At 35.9% G+C, this 11,300-nt stretch overlaps 1 pseudogene; it reads left to right on the forward strand.

Annotated features, from left to right (window-relative positions):
• The first annotated feature begins 9,917 nt into the window (after positions 1 to 9,917).
• LOC115063205 lies at positions 9,918 to 10,047 on the forward strand (annotated as a pseudogene).
• Positions 10,048 to 11,300: the final 1,253 nt, after the last annotated feature.

An 11,300-nucleotide genomic window follows, 5' to 3' on the forward strand; every position in this document is an offset into this window, starting at 1 on the left:
ATCTTCCTTTTTGTTTTTCTTTTATTGTTATTGTTTTGTTTTATTAATGTAAGCATCAATATAAAAGCATGGGTTTTAAGACAGCCAGTGTGTATTTATTTACTGTTGTTAGTTTTCCTGATGATATTAAATTTCACTCAATGTGACAAGTAGGGAGCCTCTGTAAGTTGACTAAGAATGTTTTGAACTTGAAGTAGAATTCTTTTTGTGTATTTTATTGATTTCTCTTATGAGTTATTTAAAAAACTGCTAAAAACTGAAGCAGAGAATGGATAGCTGTTTCCCACCAGCTTGGACAAGGTAAATAGGAATTATTATTCAGGAAATGAACATCTATTTAAAATTAATAAATTTTATATATCTGTTTTACATAATTTCTAAAGTTAATGACACAGTATTTTACCAATAAGTATTTGCTTAAATGATGGGTTTCATTTAGAAGTTGATATTCCTTTGTGTTTGTGAACCAGGTCATAAAGTGGAGAAAAGAATCAGAGTTAGAACTACATAAACTACAAAATGATAATATGGTTTCTTGTAGTTACATCCTGATTATATTAAAGCTATGGCAAGAAACAGCTGTTCAATGGTTACCGAAGATTCACCTGGAAGCATTGCAGTGATATATGATAAACACCATTTTTAGACTGGTAATCTTGATTTTTAAGAACCCATACTCTAAGCTACATTGATTATTGCATTACTTTTTGGCTCTCTAGCATTATCTACCAACCGGGTACTTGTGTGTGTGTGTGTGTGTGTGTGTGTGTGTGTGTGTGTGTGTGTGTGTGTGTGTGTGTTTGTACGCGCACATGCGAACTCATGCTCATGGGCACATGGGTGCATGCATATACATGTGCACTTGCGTGCATTGTTAGAAATTGAACCCTTGTACAACTATTCTTTCACTGAGTTAAATCATCAGCTCACTTTTAACATTTATTTCAAGACAATGTCCTCATAAGTTATCTAACCTGGCTTTTAACTTGTAATTGTCCTATCTCATCCTGCTATGTGACTGGGATTTCAAGTATACTTCACCCCATGTATATCTAAAATAAAAATTATATAATCTCAAATATAATTTTAGCAATATGTTAATTATATAAAATAATCATATAATAGACTTTGATCATATTCATTCTCCCTGTAACTTTTTCTTACCTTTGCTGTTACTATTTTATATCCCTAGTATTCCTTCTTTTACTTCTAAGTCATTTCCTTGCTTACATTTCATAAATAACAAAAAATTGTCTTATTTTGTTTAACATGATGAAAGCCAGTTTCACCCATTTTCCTGAAAATTATGAAATTTTATTCTTAATGACTAAATAAAGTCATATATAAACTAATGACTGTTGTCAAGGTACTTATTTTGGTTTAGGACAACTTTTTATCATCTTAACACGAAAAGTTTAAGGTGCTTTCTTGATTACCTTAATCCTTTGTCATTCTGCCTCTCCTACCATACAAAGTAAACTGGCTCCATAATTTCTTCCCTCAAAACTCAGTGTTGAATTTCTTGGGTCCTTTCTTCTTAATATTTCACATTTTAGCTTTAGATAAACTCATGCCTTGTTTATGGCAATAGTTTCCTAATGTTTCTACTTTCAGATTTAATTTCCTCTGCTTTCCTCTTGTCACAATGTCCTATACATACTTGGCTTCTACTAATAATATTGAATGCTTTTTTGATGTTAATTAAAAACCCAGAATGACTGTCATGCATGTTTTCAAAGGAACGTTGAAACCTGTGATGCCTATTTCCTAGTTGTCAACTTGACTACACCTGGAATAAACTACAATCCCAAAATGGAGAGAACACCTGTGATCCAGATCTTGAGACTGGAAGACATGGGCTTCTGACCCAGATCTTGACGTTGGATGCTTTTGATCCAGATCTTGAGGCATAGTGGCCATGCAAAGTTTAGGTCCAGGCAAGGTAGTACACACCTTTAATCCCAGGATACAAAGGCAAGCAGGTCTCTGAGTTCAAGGACAGGGTAGGACAAAGCACATTCTAGATGAAGAAGCTTAAGTCCAGGGGTAGTAGTATATGCCTTTGATCCCAGCACTCAGGAGACAGAGCCATGCAGATCTTTGTGTTCAAGGTCAGCCTGGGACAAAGCAACTTCCAGATTCAGGTGTGGTGGTACACACATTTAATTTGACTACACCTGCTGGAGGCCTACATAAAGACGTTGGTAGAAGGAAGACTCACACTTCTTTGCCTACTTGTGCTTACTTGCCATCACATCTGTTAGAACCTACTTCTTCAGGATTCCAGCTTATACAGAAGATCAGCTGAAACACCCAGCCTTGTGGACTGAGCAACTACTAGATTCTTGGACTTCCCATTGACAGCTGCCCATTGTTGGGTTAGTTGGACTGTAGACTATAAGTCATTACAATAAAGCCAATTAATACATAGATACAGTTCATAAGTTTGGTGTCTCTAGAGAACCCTGGCTAATACACATTCCAAAGTATATCACTTCCTATTGCTCCCAGGATGATATTCTCCACTCATTGTTTCTTTTCCTATTGATTCTAAAAGGTCAACTGCTAACATTTTCCCCCTCTTCTCAAAACACCTTTTCTTACCATTATATAACTTCAAATTTTCCATCTTTGATACTCAACTTAGCCGTAACTCCTCTTTAATTGTTTTCCAATTATTAAAACTAATAGGAAGCTCTCACAATTCTAAATTTCTGGAAGCACAACATTACATATAATTTCAGGTTACTATTTCCTCTTTTTAGACTATGTCTTACCACATTTGGTGTAGGAACAGCAGGGATCATGGATAATTTTTTGATACCTTCTGAGTCATAATTTATTAATCAGAAATTTGAAGTTAATTGTACAAATTTCAGAATTGCTTTCCAAAATATTACTAGCAGATATTTTTTAACATATACATTCTTGAACATTCTAGTTGATTTTGTGGTATTATTTTACAGAACTTACTATAGTGTTCTAAATATAGTAGATGCACAGGAAAAGTTCTGACTGCACTGGACATAGAGAACCATAGAACAACACTGCTATTGTCATAGCATGGCTAGCTTTGTAATCTGTGGACCTTCAAAGATATTTTCTTAAAGGAAGAGAAAAGAGTTAAGGGCAAAAAAATACATTTATAAGCTGAAATGTCCAGTGGAAAGTATTAAGAAAACAGAAAAAGTGACATTATTGACATCTTATTGAAACTGTAAGGATTCTTTGTGTTGAATTCCTGTTTAAGTATAAAATATCTGAGTATTAGTATGATACAATCCTTTTCCAATTCCACCAGCCACATAATGCCCTCTTATAGCAGCAGTATAAGAAATAGCCCAAGATATTCTTACATTTTCAAAGAAACAAGAATCATAGGAAAGAAGTTAGCTCAAGATAAAAAAAAAGAAAGAAAGAAAGAAGGAAGAAAAAAAGAAAGAAGGAAAAAGGAAGAGAAAAAAGAAGAGAGGAGGTGAGGCAAAGCAAATCAAGGAGAGGAGAGAATTGGAGAGATGAGTGATTTTCCATGATCCTGTCTTTTCGACTTAAGTTTGTGGAAAAGATGAGACTAAAACTGGCAAGATCTTACTTGATATTAAATGTAGCCATTTCTAGGCAAGCTCCTATGTACTTGGGGTTTGAGGATAATTGCAAATATTTCAAAAGGACATAATTATGCCACTTCAGGTCATTTCATATAATTATTAGCATAATACTCATAGATGTTAAAGAGAATTGTTAATTATCATCATCTTCATTTAAATGCATGACAGGCTTCTTTACAATTCTCAAAGTGCTTTCCATACATTCAGATTCAATGACCACCTAATTCAATTATAATCAACTTTTATATCATGTGTGCTTTTACATATATCTCCTGTCTTCCTGACAACACTTTAAAAGTAAGGAGAATGTGAGAATTATTCATATTCAAAAGATTCAGAGAAACTATGACTTTCTAAAACTACGTGAATAGTTTGTGTTAGAGAGGGAACTGAAATGCGTGATTTATAAATGAATACCAGTTCCTATTTTCTGCTTTACAATACTAACACCAGTTAGGTTCTTAACAAATCCATTTTTATAAATTACTAACATGTCAGATTTAATTTTTCAAAGCATGAAGTCATTTCTTCCCCAGACACTACTGACTGTTACCACGATGGTGCCATAGCCCACTTATTCTTCTAGGCAGACAAAATTATTTTTTGTTCCTTTATTTGCTGTTCCGTGGTACCATAAATTATCTAAAAATTGATGAATTTTCATCTACATATGTCAAAATTATCTCGAGTTTTTTTTCACTATCTGGAGTGTAATCCATAGGTCCTTATATCCCTACCAGCTTTAACCCTCTCTAATGGGAACAAATACATAGAAAAGCTAATACTCTTTCTGGCAATACAATTCCATTATTCAATAATTCAACAAGTTTATTGTGTTAGGAAAATTGAGGTCAGGATGTCATGTCTTCATCTCTTTGAAAGCAGAGTGGGGAAGTGAAGGGAATGATAGGTCTTGTCTTATGCACCTATTTTAAATTTAATTTTACAAAAACGAATTCCTACAATTTTAAAAATAAGAAATGATTATCAAAAACTAACTCATGCTTCTCCACTAGAAATATTTATCAAGAGCCTAAAAACCCCATTGACACACAAGACAGACAAATTCTTTGTTTTCATAGTCATTTAGATAGTGGAAAATTCTCTGAAGTGCAAGGGAGACACCTGACAAGCTCCAGGAGTGATTTCGATCATACAGTTTGTACATTACTTTTTAAAAGATACTTGAATCACACAAATTATTAGGTAACATCATAAACTTCCTGAATTAAAATAACTGGACTGCTGTCTGCAAATCTCATATTTTCACAATCTCTCATAAGGAAACTTCTCTACATTAGAGTTTCAGAAATTCTCCTTAGTGGGATAGCCTTAAAGTTTCTTCTTGTAGGTTGCCTTCATTTTCTTTTATTTCTACAGTAAATATTAAGTGCTTTAAAAATTAAGTGATTTAAGATAATTCAACCAGATATATGAATAAGAGTCCATGCTACCAGAATTCAGTGTAGTAACATGAGTATGGGTGAATTAAGGAGCCCTTCGCCAAAAGAAGGAGCCAAAGATTATTTGGGGCCAGTAGAATGGATCAATGGGTAAAGACAGGATTCAGTGGATGGAAGAAAAGAATTGACTCCCCCAAGTTATATGCTGTCTTGTACTTTCATACTGTTAAATACAAGTCTGTACAAACATACACACACACACACACACACACACACACACGCGCGCACACACACACACATACACACACACACACAAAACTAAATGTATTGAAAAACAATTTTATTTTTATATGTTATTTGAAATTTTCATGCAATGTATTTTTTAAATCATATTCACTACCTACCTACTCCTCCAAGAGCCACACTCATTCCATACCCATCCAGTTTTTGTGTCCTCCTATTTAAAAACATCAAATCCAATTTGTGCTGCCCATATATTCCTGGAATTGTGGCTTTCCAACAGCATGCAGTAGAATAAACATGTGTGTATACATATACATATACATCATATACATATACATATACATATACATATACATATACATATACATATACATATACATATACATATACATATACATATACATATGTGATATGCATACATATACATATGCATACACATATACATATACATATACATATGTGATATGCATACATATACATATGCATACACATACATATATAAATAAATATGTGTATGTGTATATATATATATATATATATATATATATATATATGACCACATGCTATTGGAATGTATGTATGTACATGTATGTATATAAAAAGTTAAAATGGAGTTACCTAATAATGGAATAACAATGCTTTTTCTACACCCCTTAGGCTAATGAATAATCTTTTTTAAAAGCTATGTTTCTAAGGATATTATGCTAGTAGGAGATACTTAAAACACCCAACCATTGGACTGAAGTCAGAATCCCTAAATTTGAATTAGAAAAAGAATTAAGAAGCTGAAAAGGAATAGTTTTCCCTATCCTGGGTTTTTTGTTATTCCAAGTGAATTTGCAAATTGCTCTTTCTAACTTTATAAAGAATTGAGTTGGAATTTTGATGGGGATTGACTGAATCTGTAGATTGCTTTCGACAACATGGCAATTTTTACTATATTAATCCTGCCAATCCACGAGCATGGGAGATCTTTCCAGCTTCTGCGATCTAAGATTTCTTTCTTCATACAGATCTTTCACTTGTTTGGTTAGAGTCACACCAATATATTTTATATTATTTGTGACTATTGTGACGAGTGTCTTTTCCCTAATTTCTTTCTCAGCCTGTTTATTCTTTGAGTACAGGAAGGCTACTGATTTGTTTGAGTTAATTTTATACCCAGCCACTTTGCTGAAGTTGTTTATCAGGTTTAGGAGTTCTCTGGTGGAATTATGGGGAGTCAAATAAGTATACTATCATATCATCTGCAAATAGTGATATTTTGACTTCTTCCTTTCCAATTTATATCCCCTTGACCTCGTTTTGTTGTCTAATTGCTCTGGCTAGGGCTTTAAGTACTATATTGAATAGGTAGGGAGAGAGAGGGCAGCCTTATCTAGTCCCTGATTTTAGTGGGATTGCTTCAAGTTTCTCTCCATTTAGTTTGATATTGGCTTGTGGTTTTCTGTATATTGCTTTTGAGCCTGAAACACATGGACACAGTAGAAAATTTCCTGGAAGAACACCAATAGCTTATGCTCTAAGATCAACACTAGACAAATAGGACCTCATAAAATTGCAAAGCTTCATCCTGGAGAGACTTGAGGCCCCAGGGAAGAGGGAGGGCTGGTGGGGTAGGAGCACCCTCTTAGGAGGAGGAGGAGGAATGAGATGAGGAACTGTGAAAGGATGCACTGAGGGGGTCAATGACTGGAATGTAAGTAAATAAAATAACTTAAAAATGAATAAAAGCTATGTTTTTAAGGATATTATGCTTGTATTTAAGTTGAAAAAAAAATCCAAAAAATGGCAGAGCATACTTGTTTTGTAGGTCCATATATATGGTTCATTGTTTTTAATATATATTAAAATTTATCTGTATATATTTATATTATATATGTATATATTTAAATATACATTTAAATTTATCACATACGCTTTACCAAGCAATTTAAAGTGTACAGTATATTCACACTCAGTGCGTTCATAATGTTGCACAACTATCACCACTTCACATCCCCATTTTTTTCTTGTTTTTATTGATTCTTTGTGAATTTCACATCATGTACCCCAGTCCCACTCATTTTTCTGTCTTCTCATATCAACCCTTTGCCCTTGGAAATACCCTCAGAAAATAAAACAGATCAGCAAGCAAGCAAACAAACAACAACAAAGCATAGAAAACATCTCACTGTGGAAGCTGTAGTGTGCTCCACAGTATATCCCTCATCTTTACTTTCAAATGTTTATTACAATGAAGTTCAAGATCTCTGACTTCTGTGACACCATCAATATTGGGTCCTCACTGGGATTTCTGATCATTGTGCCATTGCTCTGTGTCATGGAGATCTTGCAGTTTTGGAACAGCAGAACTGGCCCTTTAAAGCATCACAACCATTAACAGATGATATAGGTTTTAGAGTGTGCCTTCTAAGTGCTCTGGTGTTGGGCCTGGATGGTATGAGATCTGGTCAGTCCACCGGCTCTTCCTTATCTGTAGCACCAGGGCAAGCTCTCCAGCACTGCTCTGTCTAGGCCATCCAGTATTGCCATCAGCAGGAGGCAGGGTTAGCCCTCCTGTGCTTGTGCTCTTGGGACTGACTCACCTCCACCCACATCTTTTTTTTATTGATATTTTCTTTATTTACATTTCAAATGTTATCTGCTTTCCTGGATTCCCCTTCAAAAATCCCCTATCCTTTTCCTCCTCCCCCTGCTCACCAACCCACCCATTCCTGCTTCCTAGCCCTGGCATTCTCCTATACTGGGCCATAGAACCTTCACAGGACCAAGGGCCTCTCTTCCCATTGCTGACCAACTAGGCCATCCTCTGCTACATATGCATCTAGAGCCATGAAATCCACTATGTGTTTTCTTTGGTTGGTGGTTTAGTCCCAGGGAGCTCTGGAGATACTGGTTAGTTCATATTGTTGTTCCGTCTATGGGGCTGCAAACCCCTTCAGTTCCCTGGACACTTTCTCTAGCTCCTTCATTGGAGACCCTGTGCCCCATCCAATGAATGACTGTGAGCATCCACTTCTGTATTTGTCAGACACTGGCAGAGCCTTGCAGAAGACAGCGATATCAGGCTCCTGTCAGCAAGCTCTTGTTGGCATCTGCAATAGTGTCTGGGTTTGGTGTTGTTTATGGGATAGATCCCAAAGTGTGACAGTCTCTGGATGGTCTTTCCTTCTGTCTTAACTCCAAACTTGTCTCTGTAACTCCTTCCATGGGTATTTTGTTCCTCCTTCTAAGAAGGACCAAAATATCTATACTTGTGTCTTCCTTCTTGAGTTTCATGTGTTTTGCAAATTGTACCTTGAGTATTCTAAGTTTCTGGGCTAATATCCACTATCAGTGAGTGCATATCATGTGAGTTCTTTTGTGATTGGGTTACCTCAGTCAGGATGATATCCTCCAGATCCATCCATTTGCCTAAGAATTTCATAAATTTATTGTTTTTAATATCTGAGTAGTACTCCATTGTATAAATGTACCACATTTTCTGTATCCATTCCTCTGTTGAGGGACAGCTGGGTTCTTTCCAGCTTCTGTCTATTATAAATAAGGCTGCTATGAACATAGTAGAGCATGTGTCCTTATTGAATGTTAGAGCATCTTCTGGGTATATGCCCAGGAGTAGTATTCCTGGGTCCACCCACATCCTCAGAGCCAGCTTCACTGTGATGCCCTGTCAAGACACAGGGCCCACTCTCCCAAGTGGTGCCGTAGGACAAATATTTCTTCTAGCTACAGAACTCACATTCTATATTATTTGCTTAAGCTTTATTTCTTTTAACTAAAAGAAAAAAATGCTTATTTTAAGTGTATCATTTTTATTATTACTTTTTTTACAGTCCAGTCATTATCCCCTCCCAGTCCAGTCTGTCCTCCCATAATTCCTCATCCCATTTCTCCTCCCCCCTGTCTCCAAGAGGATGTTCTCACCTACCCCACCAACCATCTTAACAATCTTTGGGGCCTCAAGTATCTCAAGGGTTAGGTGCATCTTCACTCATTGAGGCCAGCCCAGGCAGTCCTATGCTGTATATGTGTCGGGGGCCACATATCATCTGGTGACATACACAAATTTGTAAGAAACAAACAAATGAATTTTAAAAAAGGGAACGGAAAGTAAATACTTTAGTATGTACGTATACAACAATGTTCATAGTTAACATTTACCTATTAATAGGTGACTGGACAAGCAAACAATTTTTCAAGGGAATAATATTCATCCATAAAAAAACATGTGCTACAACATGTCTGTGGCTAAAGAAAATATGTTAAGTGAAACAAGCCAGTCAGTAAAGAACATGAGAATTAAATGGCACCAATTTTGTGAAGAACAAGAAAGGTGAAATTTGTAGAAATATGAAGTAGAATGCTGATGATTGAGGTTGAGAGAAGAGGAAATTAAAAAAAAACTATTGTTGAGTTATTTTATATATATATATATATATATATATATATATATATATATATGAGCAGTGGTAGCACACAACTTCAATCCCAGCACTTGGGAGGCAGAGGCAGGCAGATTTCTGAGTTCTAGGCCAGCCTGGTCTACAGAGTGAGTTCCAGGACAGCCAGGGCTACACAAAGAAACCCTGTCTCGAAAAACCAAAGATATATATATATATATATATATATATATATATATATATATATATGAATGACATCTCCTTGCAATGGGTAAAGAGACACCTTGTTGGTGGAGTTCTTCTTATATCAATAGGGGCACAGCAGATGTCAGTTCTTTGTTTATTGTAGCTTGATGGCTAAAGCTGTTTTGTCCCTAGGACTCATAAAAATAAAATCTGGACAGGAATTTTAATCTAGCAACATGGCTGCTCTGGCAAGAGATCACATCCAAAAAGACCTTTCCAAGTCTATATGATCCATCTAGAATATAAACATGCCCTTAGAACACATCTTTACTCCCTCTGGATGGAATACAGATTATGCTTTTAGTACACCCCTTTAATACCAAGCAATGATATCTAGTTGAGGGGCAGACAAAGTGACAAATCTAAGAAATATTTGAAAGAATGAGTCAGAGATAGGACACCCCCAACTCTCAGAAGAAAGGACAGGAAAGAGAGGTGTCTTAAAAGAACAACTCAGGGAGAGTCAGTCAGTTTTCAGTTGAGTGCAGAACAGTTTGGTTGAGTTGAGTCCAGTTCTTTTCCATGTAGTCAGTGCAGGTCAGTTTGTGAAGTTCAGAGGCAGTCTTTTTTTCCAGGCAGAGCAATTCAGTCAGAAGGCAAGAGAAGCCAGTTTCAGTCAGTCTGCTTGGAGAGGACTTTTGAGACAACATCTGAGTGTAGGTGTTTGTACACACACAAGTGCAAGTGTCCATAGAAGCCACAAGAGGGTGCCAGATCACCGGAAGTTGGAGTCACAAGCTGTTGTATGTCATATTACATGGGTGCTAGGAACTGAAATCCAAGAACAGAATATGATCTTTACCATTGAGCTATCACTCCAGGACACCTTGCTTCCAATTCTTTGCACATATATCCAAATATAGAATTAATGGGTTATATTTACATTTAATTTTTTTGAGGAACTAATATATTATGTTCCAGGTATCAGCTATCATATTTTACATGCCTCCTAGAACTGAGCAAGTCTCTTGTTTCTGCCTATAGTCGTTTACACTTACTGTTTTTAAAAAATAAATTATTTTTATAATTATTTGAGAATTTCATATAAAAATCATGGATTACCTTAAGAAAAATACAGAAATAAGTAAAAACAAATAACATCAAAGATTAGTGAAGGTAAATCTTGGCAGGGAAGAGAGTTATAATTTGGCAGAATGTGATGAGGTTCATAGGAACAGAGTGGCATATCTCTAAAAGATATTATCTTCCGGTAGTACTATGTCCAGTTTTCTCAGGAACCACCAGACTCATTTCCAGAGTGGTTGGGGAGGAAAGGATTTATTTAGTTTGCTGTTCATCACCAAAGGAAGTCAGGACTGGAACTCCAGTAGGTCAGGGAGCAGGAGTTGATTCAGAGGCCATGGAGGGATGTTCTTTACTGGCTTGCTTCCCCT

Source organism: Mus pahari, chromosome X, assembly GCF_900095145.1.
Source record: "Mus pahari chromosome X, PAHARI_EIJ_v1.1, whole genome shotgun sequence".
NCBI lineage: Eukaryota > Metazoa > Chordata > Mammalia > Rodentia > Muridae > Mus > Mus pahari.